Raw genomic sequence first — 13,417 nt, 5'->3', positions numbered from 1 at the left:
GTCCCCGTTCCTATTCATAATCGCAATAGAGGCCTTGACATGTGCTGTTAAACGGGCATGCAGTATCGGCTTATTTGATGGTATTAAGTGTGAGACCCATGGGCCGGTTTTATCCCACTTCATGTATGCAGACGGTGTAATTTTTATCGGTGAGTGGTCCACACGAAATGCCTGGAACTTGAATAGGATGCTACAATGTTTCTATTTAGTTTCTTCCTATGGGGTCAGATCCGGAGCACAAGAAGATGTCATGGGTCGCGTGACAGAGGATTATGGCTCCAATAGAATTGGGGGGAGTGGGCATTGGTTCCTTAAAAGAAGCCAACACTGTCTTACTAGCCAAGTGGTGGTGGAGGTTTAAGGTTGACAGGCCGTGTCTATGGAGGAATCTAATCTGGAACTTACATAGTAGTTCGAGAAATTGGTGTCATATTCCAGTTAGGCTCTCGGCTCTGGGCATTTGGAAACAGGTGGCTGGAATTTTGAAGGATTTGCTAGAGGTGGGTGTGGATTTGCTAGGTTGGATCAGAGGGATTCCGGAGACGGCCTAAATATCCTTTTCTGAAAGGACCACTAGGTCATGGAAAATCCCCTGCAATTCATTTTCCTAATTTATTGGGGATGGAAAGGTTAAAAAAACTCTTTAGGATGGAAAGGTTAAAAAACTCTTTAGTGGCTAGTCGGGTGCGGGTGGTGGATGGGATTACAGTCCTTAATTTCGAGTGGGTCAGGGAGCCGGGGTCGGCGGAGAAACTATTGGAACTTAAGGGCTGATGGCGGTTATGGAGGACGTATATTTTGGAAGTGAAATGTGGGTTGAGAAGTGAAAATGTGAGTTGGAAGATGAAGTGAATTTAGAGCCACTGAAATATAGCTGTTGGAAACTTAATTAATCTATTATTTTTATGTAAGATGTGACAACTCGAACCCTTGATCCTGATCGTCGAGAGACGAGCTTATGATTATTATTATTATTATTATTATTATTATTATTATTATTATTATTATTATTATTATTATTATTATTATTATTATTATTATTATTAAATAATCAGCAACAATAAATACGAGTTGTTTATCGGATAACCCGAATCAGATGTAAAATAATTGTTTGTGATTTAAACCGAGCGTTGGGGCCTAGCTAGACACATTAGGTTATGCGGATCCTTATACACGGTCCCAAGCCCAAGCCCATTTTGAAAACCTAACTATAAAGCTAATTATCTTCACCGACCACTCCATTTCAAAAACCCTAAACACCTCTATACACAACCGACACCTTCTTCCTCACTCCCTCTCAACTCCGGTCGTCGGAGTAAAAAGCCGACCGGCTACCGGCGCCTCTCATCCGGCGAGACACCAGTAAACACCCCCCCAACCCTGTTTCTCCTTGAACATGCCACACAAACCCTCTCTATCCTTCTTCCTCATATTATCCGTTACATACATACATCCAGCAAGAGAGAGAGAGAGAGAGAGAGACCGTCGATGAGCTGGCGAAGAGTTTCCGGTGACATACGGAGTTCCGGCGACAAATGGGGTTGCCGGCTGCTGAGAAGCTGATGATATTGGCTAACTGTGGTAGCGACCGATGAAGATGATGGTGGTTCCGGCTAGCAGCACTGGTGACGGCAGATGGTCCGCCAACCCGTAAATCGACTGGTCAGTATATGTTAACCGTGTTAGATTGCGTTTCGTGACTCTTGGTCAGTAAAATATTATTACCTCTGTGATTCTTGATTTGGTGCCTACATTTAGTAGAAGCATGTGTTAGAAGGTTGAGCATGAGTTGCTTTGAATATGGATTAAAAAGGGAAATGATGTTGCTGTAATGAATGTGTTCTGTTTTGGTAAAAGCTTTGAGATAAAATGTTTAAAATTTGTGGTAAATGGACCAGATTTAGGTTTTAAAGAATTCATGGTTGTAATATGAAATATGCTAAATTAATAGTATGATAGTTTGAATCCTTTTTGATTTCCTTTGATTGGTGTAGTGAAACAGTACACTTATACATGTTCTTAGAAATGATGATATGATGATTGGTGATACTATGGTTGAAACGGATCTGCACACATGTTTGTTTATTGACTTATTTTGATTTGGAGTTTTATGTATATAACATGGTTGTGAAGGTTTAAATTATGATAATGTCTGTTTAAGAATTGGTAATATTATGATGTGTTCATTTGGATTGAGGAAACAACAATATTGTGATGCTTGGTTAAAATGTTAGAAAACCCTAAGGATGAACTGCTTGAAGATACTATGAATATTTGAAATATGTTAGTTTGATCTGATTTGATGATTGTACGGTATGGGAGGACATGTTAATGAAATGTAATTGGATAGTACATGCTTATGGAATTTGATTGGACAGTACTATTCTGAAAATTCTAGAAGCATCAGCATGGAATGAGTCGAGACCTTAGTGTTGCGACTCGAGACCATCAATCATCAACTCGAAACCAGACAAGGCACTTCAGGAGTCGAGACCAGCACGGTTGTGGCTCGAGATCACCTAATCTCGACTCGAGACCGGCCTCGAGACCCCTACGGTTGCGACTCAAATGTTCACAACTCGAGACGAGCTGTTGCGAGTTAGAATCCAGTGGTTGCGACTCGAGATCTCATAGTCTCGAGTCGAGACTATCCGGCTTCGACTGGGCTTCCTTGCTTATTTACTGGGCCACAATGTGCATTGACGTGCTTGGACTGTGCGCTTAACTTTACTGCATGCTGCTACTGGTTGACTGTTCATGTGATTAGGACAGGCCCAATAACATTGGTGGGCCTTATGTACTATGTGTTAACTGATGTCCTGGACTGTGTGCTAGTATTAATGTCTAGCTGTTACTGTTTAACTGTTTACATGCTAGAATAGGCCCAATACCGTGTATGCTTGTATGACATGCATGCTGTATGCTATGTGTTAGATACGTGTAGGATTTTACGTGACACTACTTGCATACGAACCTAACGAATATTAATAACCATAATAGGGTTTGGTTGGCCAACCAAACACAAGTAAATTGTCTGCCGAGCAAACCAAGGTGAGTTCACACACTAAAAGCATGCGTCCCAGGGAGGGACACGGACAAACTGCCATGTTTGGAAAATTACTTTCGAACTATTATTTCCGGGGGAAATACGAATGGGTACTTTTAAATTACTATCTCCGGGGGAGATACGTTTGGATATTATTTATAAATCACAACTAGCAAAGCTAAATGAAACGAAACTCTATCATATTAAGTCCCTGCTTACAATACTGATTAATCGCCGGGGGCGAACGGGTTATTAGTTGATAGCGCTATTAGGTTTGACAACCTCACACCGTGACCGGGGGGATCGGGCGTGAACTAGTAGACCTTGCATCTTGGTCAATGATGATAGACATTGACTCGGGGCACAACAACTTTTCGTCAACAGTTTCGGTATCAACAGTTTAGTGAGCTTACAGATGGGGTAGCTCCCCATAACGTGATTATAAATGGTATATCTAAACAACTTACGTTTTCGAAAAACTAAAACTGGACAACTCGTGAACTCGCCAACTTTATGTTGACACCCTACTGCATGCTTTGTAGGTTGCTCGAAACAGTTTTGGACGGACATTGCAATCGGCTGGAGTGTGTGGTTTGTAAGTTGCACAACTAATAAACTTGTGGTTTTAAATTACGATATGCTCTCCTTTCCTTTCCGCTGCAAACTTAAACTATGTTTTGAAAAATTTAAATTGGTCGCTAATTATACCCTTATTTGTGACAATAACAAACCCCTTCAAAATAATTAGTGGCTAAGATCCTGGTCGTCACACGCCTCGCGGTAATACTCCGCGGGTGGATTTTGAGGGTGTGACAGATTGGTATCAGAGCCATTGGTTATAGTGAACTAGGTTTAAGATATAAAATATTTTTAAGATGAAAAATGTTTTTATATGGAAACCAGACTATAACCGTTCCTTAATGAAAACCACAACGACACCACACTCCGGATTGCAAGATTCGTCAGATTCAGGTACTCACATGGTAATCATAGTCATCGGCATTTACTTATGCACACATATATGTATAAATGTGTATGTATATATGTAGCATATGTGCATAAATACGTAGCTATATAGTTGGTATTCAGTACTGTGAATCATACGAAAACTACGCAACCCTGATGTGCGCTAAGCGGGAGTGGAATCTCCTAACCTTGATTCAAAATCACAACACGTTGAGGGCAAGGAACCAGTTATCCATAACCCTCTCGCCCACGCATTTTCTTTCTGATTTCCATTCTGGGCTAGAACAAACCGACGCGATGAACCTCTAGGAACCCGCTGCGGATCCTAGAAAGAAGTTTCGAGGGCAAAACGACGCAGGAGAGCAAATCCTAAATCACGCGTTATTGGGGGAAACAAACTGCTATGGCGCAGTAGCACAACTATTTGGTTTCTTGTGTGGAACAACTAACCAAGATTAGTAGGATCGACAACTTCATTCACATCCCTTGTATTCACGTACTTCTTTTCCCAACTTGAGTGTTGAGACGCGTTCCCTCATCCGACCGATAACATGGATTCTTAAAGCACTTTAGTAAGCCTACACCTTTCGGATTTCTGTTTGAACGTCTTAAACACAAGAAGCATGCGCGATGTATGCTTCTCATTGTAGTGCCAACGATCGTATCGCGCTTCCATCGATCACGAAGCTAGTTCCCCAAATTCCTCGATTACGTGGTGAAACCTTATTCCAGTTCAACCTTATACCTCAGCACGCCCCAAAACCCCGCAAGTTGATATCTTTCTTACAAATCGGCATAGCTGGGGGCGTGACACGACGAAGACACAAACCAGACAACCCATCGACGAGCACGGTGGCCAAGATGCTTACCTTATCCTGCATTTTCCAAAGCCGTTATTCTTTACCGACTTTTCTGATCATGTGAATCCTTCCACTAGCTTTCGTACGAACCAGCGATTATTGTTTGGGGTGGTGTCCTTACTTCTGGCGTTTCTTTATCGCGACACCCGCGTTTCTTCATATAGAAGCTTTGACCAGATCTCTCTTCGGTTTAGTGAATTCAGCAAACTCGACTTATAGTTGGCAAACTTTCCAGCCCTTGAAATCCAGCAATATGTTACTTCAATTATACTTCCTCAAAAACCTATTTTCAGAAGTTTCGCATCGAAACCCCTCGACGACGCAAGCGCTACTTTGAACTCAATCACACGACTCAGAACAACACACTCAAGCTTGATTTCCTAGTGATTTGAGAAATCACATCCTGCCAGACGTCTTAGTAGCCCCTAAAACCCACAGACCCGCACGGTGACCATCCCTCTCTAGCTGCTTCTTACTATGCTAACCACATTGACGTAACACTCCATATCGGCAAGCGACGTTCTTTATTCTAACCACATGCAACATGTGTACGACCAACTACCTCATCAACATCAGATAAATCCTTATTGATCCCAAAGCCTTTATGTTTGCCCCAAATTGAACGCATTGATTGCGACTACCCTTCTTGCATAATTTCTTGCTTCCCGCGTGATGCTTCACAAATTCCATGAATTCTTATCCTACCCTATTCTGCACAAACCTCCGTTTGGACGAATTACCTTCTACGAACGTTACTCGTTGGAGCAACGAGCCAAGGATGCCCCGGAGGTAAAGATATATCAAGCACGGTCCTTCGAACTTGATACGATCAACACCCAGTCACAACTTCGAATTTGTCCCACTTTGTCAAAATTTGACGCCTGACTCCTTCGACGACATCTGAACCTACTCCGAGAACCAGTAGGGGATCTGAACGACTCTCACGCTTAACCCTAGAATCTCTACGACACAAACCGCTTTACGCTAAGTTTTCAACGCTCGACTTTTGGCGTCGCAAGGCCCGCTTTTCTCGATGGCTCGCGTTTCTCGTCAACTCAAAGTTCCCGAAAGGGGGCTACTCTACACACGGTTCAGGATTGGGAGCCGTAGTCCTTGCGCTCAAAATGAGGAGACATTACACGTACGGTACCAACTGCACGATTTACACCAATCACGAGAGTCTCCAGCACAGTCTTTGAACACGCGACAGCACCGACGGGGTCGAACTCCTAAACGATCATGAATGCGCGATCAGGCATCATCCGGACTAGGCCAACAAGAGACTAAACCTTATCAGGTAGGTGTGTTACAGTTTACCATTCCTTCGAACCTCCTAATCAAACCTGAAACGCTCTAGTAGAAACTCTGCAAGCAGAAAATTCTTTGGTTGAGTCCATGCGGGGCATGGAAAAGCCACTCGAACTCAAAGGCAATTACGCTCACTACTTTATGGAATGTATCTGGGTTCCATCTTACGGGAATCTCCGAGAGCTTGTGATGGGCGAAGCACACAAGTCCACATGATACATCCCGACGCGGACAAGATGCATCACGACTTCAAGGCCCAATTAGGGGATCAAAAATCGTTTGACTAAGATTGCGCACTTCCTTATGAACAAGGGGAATGGTAGGTTTTCGAAACTTGCAGCTGTCTACTTGTAAGAAGTAATTGCTAGGTACGGGGTGCCAAACTCTATTATCCTGGATCGAGACCCACGTTTTGCCTCCGAGTTGTGGCAGGCTATGCACAAATCTTTTGGCTCACAGTTAGGCATGAGCATCGCTGCTCACCCGAATATGAATGGATAAACAAACCATTATTCCTGGGGGGGAATACCTTTAAACTACTGTTCCTGGGAGGACTGCCTTTAAGACTGCTATTCCCGCGAGGAATACCTTTCCATGTTTTGGTTTAATATTCGATGTTAGTTAATAGACTCGACTCTACCACCTTATTAAGGAACCGATTGAGACAGTGACCCTCGAGCGTAACAAGATGTCAATCGACCGGGTTCGGTGGAACTCGCGCCATGGCCCAGAGTATAGCCGGGAACGAGGAAACCAGCTGATGCACACGTATCCTAAGTTGTCTTCAAACATTACTTCCAGCGCTGAAGCTACAACTGAAATTCGGGAAGAAATTTCAAGCCAACAAGGGGATGATGTGACACCCCACGAAAACGTTTAAACGCCCTAGCTTGTCAGTGGCTGCGTGCTAAATTTCGGGACAAAATTTCTTGAACTTGGGGATAATGTGACACTTCGGGTTTCCCTGTACGTCTCTTGAATGTTATAGTTAAGTTTGTGAAAATTCGTACTGTGTGAGATACGTACGACTTTGTGAATCTAATGCTATGTGAATTTACGTGCTACATGACTGTATTTGCTACTATGCTTGCATGTTCGTTCTGTGGACTTTCGTGAAACCGCTTGTATCTATGTATGGTAATGGAGTCTAGGTATACATATGGAGCGTAGTGTATGATGTTTGCTGAAATTTCGAGGACGAAATTCCTGTAACATGGGGAGAATGTGACAACTCGAACCCTTGATCCTGATCGTCGAGAGACGAGCTTATGATTATTATTATTATTATTATACTTATTAATAATCCGCAACAATAAATACGAGTTATTTACCGGATAACCCGAATCAGATGTAAAATAATTGTTTGTGATTTAAACCGAGCGTTGGGGCCTAGCTAGACACATTAGGTTATGCGGATCCTTATACACGGTCCCAAGCCCAAGCCCATTTTGAAAACCTAACTATAAAGCTAATCATCTTCACCCCCACTCCATTTCAAAAACCCTAAACACCTCTATACACAGCCGACACCTTCTTCCTCACTCCCTCTCTACTCCGGTCGTCGGAGTAAAAAGCCGACCGACTGCCGGTGCCTCTCATCCGACGAGACACAAGTAAACACCCCCCCAACCCTGTTTCTCCTTGAACATGCCACACAAACCCCCTCTATCCTTCTTCCTCATATTATCCGTTACATACATACATCCAGCAAGAGAGAGAGAGAGAGAGAGAGAGAGAGAGAGAGAGAGAGAGAGAGAGAGAGAGAGAGACCGTCGATGAGCTGGCGAAGAGTTTCCGGCGACGTACGGAGTTCCGGTGACAAATGGGGTTGCCGGCTGCTGAGAAGCTGATGATATTGGCTGACTGTGGTAGTGACCGATGAAGATGATGGTGGTTCCGGCTAGCAGCACTGGTGACGGCAGATGGTCCGCCAACCCGTAAATCGACCTGTAAGTATATGTTAACCGTGTTAGATTGCGTTTCGTGACTCTTGGTCAGTAAAATATTATTACCTCTGTGATTCTTGATTTGGTGCCTACATTTAGTAGAAGCATGTGTTAGAAGGTTGAGCATGAGTTGCTTTGAATATGGATTAAAAAGGGAAATGATGTTGCTGTAATGAATGTGTTCTGCTTTGGTAAAAGCTTTGAGATAAAATGTTTAAAATTTGTGGTAAATGGACCAGATTTAGGTTTTAAAGAATTCATGGTTGTAATATGAAATATGCTAAATTAATAGTATGATAGTTTGAATCCTTTGTGATTTCCTTTGACTGGTGTAGTGAAACAGTACACTTATACATGTTCTTAGAAATGATGATATGATGATTGGTGATACTATGGTTGAAACGGATCTGTACACATGTTTGTTTATTGACTTATTTTGATTTGGATTTATATATATATATAACATGGTTGTGAAGGTTTAAGTGATGATAATGTCTGTTTAAGAATTGGTAATATTATGATGTGTTCATTTGGATTGAGGAAACAACAATATTGTGATGCTTGGTTAAAATGTTAGAAAACCCTAAGGATGAACTGCTTGAAGATACTATGAATATTTGAAATATGTTAGTTTGATCTGATTTGATGATTGTACGGTTTGGTAGGACATGTTAATGAAATGTAATTGGATAGTACATGCTTATGGAATTTAATTGGACAGTACTATTCTGAAAATTCTAGAAGCATCAGCATGGAACGAGTCGAGACCTTAGTGTTGCGACTCGAGACCATCAATCATCAACTCGAAACCAGACAAGGCACTTCAGGAGTCGAGACCAGCACGGTTGTGACTCGAGATCACCTAATCTCGACTCGAGACCGGCCTCGAGACCCCTACGGTTGCGACTCAAATGTTCACAACTCGAGACGAGCTGTTGCGACTTAGAATCCAGTGGTTGCGACTCGAGACCTCATAGTCTCGAGTCGAGACTATCCGGCTTCGACTGGGCTTCCTTGCTTATTTACTGGGCCACAATGTGCATTGAGGTGCTTGGACTGTGTGCTTAACTTTACTACATGCTGCTACTGGTTGACTGTTCATGTGATTAGGACAGGCCCAATAACATTGGTGGGCCTTATGTACTATGTGTTAACTGATGTCCTGGACTGTGTGCTAGTATTAATGTCTAGCTGTTACTATTTAACTGTTTACATGCTAGAATAGGCCCAATACCGTGTATGCTTGTATGACATGCATGTTGTATGCTATGTGTTAGATACGTGTAGGATTTTACATGACACTACTTGCATACGAACCTAACGAATATTAATAACCATAATAGGGTATGGTTGGCCAACCAAACACAAGTAAATTGTCTGCCGAGCAAACCAAGGTGAGTTCACACACTAAAAGCATGCGTCCCAGGGAGGGACACGGACAAACTGCCATGTTTGGAAAATTACTTTCGAACTATTATTTCCGGGGGAAATACGAATGGGTACTTTTAAATTACTATCTCCGGGGGAGATACATTTGGATATTATTTATAAATCACAACTAGCAAAGCTAAACGAAACTCTATCATATTAAGTCCCTGCTTACAATACCGATTAATCGCCGGGGGTGAACGGGTTATTAGTTGATAGCGCTATTAGGTTTGACAACCTCACACCGTGACCGGGGGGATCGGGCGTGAACTAGTAGACCTTGCATCTTGGTCAATGATGATAGACATTGACTCGGGGCACAACAACTTTTCGTCAACAGTTTCAGTATCAACAGTTTAGTGAGCTTACAAATGGGGTAGCTCCCCATAACGTGATTATAAATGGTATATCTAAACAACTTACGTTTTCGAAAAACTAAAACTGGACAACTCGTGAACTCGCCAACTTTATGTTAACACCCTACTACATGCTTTGCAGGTTGCTCGAAACAGTTTTGGACGGACATTGCAATCGGCTGGAGTGCGTGGTTTGTAAGTTGCACAACTAATAAACTTGTGGTTTTAAATTACGATATGCTCTCCTTTCCTTTCCGCTGCAAACTTAAACTATGTTTTGAAAAATTTAAATTGGTCGCTAATTATACCCTTATTTATAATTAGTGGCTAAGATCCTGGTCATCACACGCCTCGTGGTAATACTCCGCGGGTGGATTTTGAGGGTGTGACATAAGACCCTAATCATGATTTGACCCAAAACGACGCAGCGGAAAATGAACCGTAAAATTTCTTTCTTTTAACTACTCTAACATACTTGAATACCGTTTAGGTCAACCCTTTTAACATAAATACATCATTCATCATTTATTTAATGTAACTATGTTAACAAATAATTACAAACAATGTGACCACTTTCCCGTATAATCCATGATCTTTAACTCGACGCTCGTTCACTTGTCCATCATGAATATCTGACTAACCTGCGATCACCATATATAACCAACACGTTAGTACATGGTGACATCATATATAATTTAATACATATACTTGAAAGGCTATATCACATTCTAACTACGTAAGGTATTCCATTGAAACAGAGTCCGACATCAATTCCTCGAGAGTCTGGCGTTCCCATACCTGCACTCCATTTCATTCTCAATAGTAACATGGTTAGGGATACGTAATCTCAAACATATTGAAAACCCACATCTTCACATATACGTATACTAGTGATCTACAATCATTAGATTACAACACGTGTATACACTTTCATATATCTAAGTACATTCATACGTATCACATTCATATGTACGTACATACAAGTTCACAGTACTTACACACGCTACAGTCCCATATGTACATACATACATACAAGTCACATTCACTTATTTGTAAATGGAGCCTTACCTAACAAACATATCAACATAAATCAATGCAATAGCAATTAAACATAACCGACTAACTTCCAACAAACATGATGAACATTCCATTAACATGATGAACATTTCTGTAACATGATAAGCATTCCATTAACATGATGAACATTCCAGTAACATGATGAACATTCCATTAACATGATGAACATTCCAGTAACATGATGAACATTACATTAACATGATGAACATTTCAGTAAAATGATGAACATTTTAGTAACATGATGAATGTTAGGGATAGATTTTCTAATATATGGATCACGGATCCTCAAGTGCAGCCAGGATCACGGATCCTCAGTTCGTTTTGAATTAACGATCCTCAGAAGACGTTGCAGGTTTAAGGATCCAGGATCCTCATTATTATCCTTACACTAACGGTTGTTTCCACTATGTTTGAACTTGTTTTACAGGAATATTCTAATGGGACTTAGTCTTGCCGAGATTCTAGGGGAATATGCTCCATTATTCTGCACGTGCATGGCTTGTATGACCATTATGGAAGTCGTGGGAAGCTAGCATGATTTGCGGATTGTTTGTTATTTAGATTATTTCCATTTTTATAAGGGGATAACAAGCTTGATAGTGAGAACAATTAGCAACACACACAATCTCGAAAACCCTCTGCAACTCATTGGCGATTACATACATTTTTCACACTAGTGATCCTTGCAACAAGCTTGTTATCATCCCGATTTGTAACTTTTACTTGTTTAATATAGTTGGTGATCGGTAGTTTCTATCACCCGAGGTTTTTGTGCCAGAGATCATATCTTAATGAAGGACTTTTTCCTCATATAAATCCTTGTGTCACACATTCATTTCATTCATATTTTGTTCATACATTTGTCCATTAATTCAAGCATCACACCTCACAAAATCGGATTCGGTTGTATTATTCTTGTGTGATTTTTGACCAAAACAGTTTGGCGCCCACCGTGGGGCAATTGGTGCTTCATTTCTGAGAAATTTTGTTCATTTCGATCATTCCAGTTCATCACCTTCAACTACATGGCTTCTCAAGCGAAGAACACTTCAAGCTCCATGCCGGCGGTCACTTCTTCACAGGGCATTCCCCCTTTGCCTCCAGCACCTTTTGGATCCCAGAAGAATGCTGAGAATGCTGCGAAGAAACAAAGCCCCGTTTTCTCAAAACCACCAACTTCTGCTGTTACTTCTGGCCCTACTAACAATGATCTTTATTCTTTGATTTTGTAGATGAGGGATTACATGCAAAAGCAGGACAAAACCAATGACAGGATCCTTCGAGAGATTGATGACATCAAGAAATTGAAGAGATCAGCGGAGGATCACTCTCCATTGGTGCCTAGATCACTGAATTTCGACACTCCAGCTATAACTGCCCAGCAATCTGCAGCTCTAGATGTCCAATACCATGGTGGATCATTAGGAACGCATTCTGGATCATCGGCAATGACTCAGGCTCAAGGGTCCTACTTTCAGCCTTAAGGATCCTCTCTTCAGCCTCAAGGATCCTCCTTCCAGCATCAAGGATCCTTCACTAGTTCAGGAGGATACATGGGGACGCAGACAGTACAAGGATCCCACTCTCAGTATCCATGATCCTCGTTTCAGGTTCAGGGATCCTCATCTCAGGGTCAAGGATCCTCATCTCAGGCTCATGGATCCATGGATTATCCTCCAAGACCCCTAACTTCGGTGTATCAAGGATCCAACATCTTCCAGGGTCAAGGATCCTTAAGAAGTGCAGAACCCAGAAGTTCAGAGATTCATTTGGGAGACTTCATACCAATGCAGACCATTGCTTCTTCTGGTCCCTCAGTTATACCAGAATCCCGTCAATATGGATTCACATCTGGAATTCCAAACCTGAATCCTCCAGGAGGTAACACTTTGAATAATTCTTATACTACTAACCATGGCTTTATGCAGGATACAGGTATTAACCAAGCTATGGCCAGAGAATTACAAAAGCTAAAGGATATGATATCTAGCGTTCCACGAGTGGTTAAGCCCATTCCTGAAATTCTAGATGGAAGCCACAAAATATCTCGTTTTGCACCACCTATTTGTGATGCAGAGATACCAAAGAGGTTGAAGCTATATGATGGCTCAACGGATCCTGAAGAACATGTAGCTCAGTACAGAGAAAGGATGGAGATCAATCCCATCCCGGAGAGGTTAAAAGAAGCATGTCTATGCAAGGGTTTCGGATCCACACTGATAGGATCAGCTCTTAAATGGCTGCTAAGTCTTCCCCCTTACTCTATTACTTCATTCGCTAATCTAGTTAATCTGTTTAATAGCCAATTCTCATGTAGTAGAAAATTTGAACGTTTAACTAGTGATCTATATAGAGTAACACAAGGTCAAAATGAATCACTTAGAGATTATATCACTAAGTTCAGTAAAGAATCCTTAGATATTCCTAATT

Source organism: Helianthus annuus, chromosome 10 (genome assembly GCF_002127325.2).
Source record: "Helianthus annuus cultivar XRQ/B chromosome 10, HanXRQr2.0-SUNRISE, whole genome shotgun sequence".
In the NCBI taxonomy this organism is placed as follows: Eukaryota; Viridiplantae; Streptophyta; class Magnoliopsida; order Asterales; family Asteraceae; genus Helianthus; species Helianthus annuus.
This window is presented reverse-complemented; position numbering follows the sequence as displayed.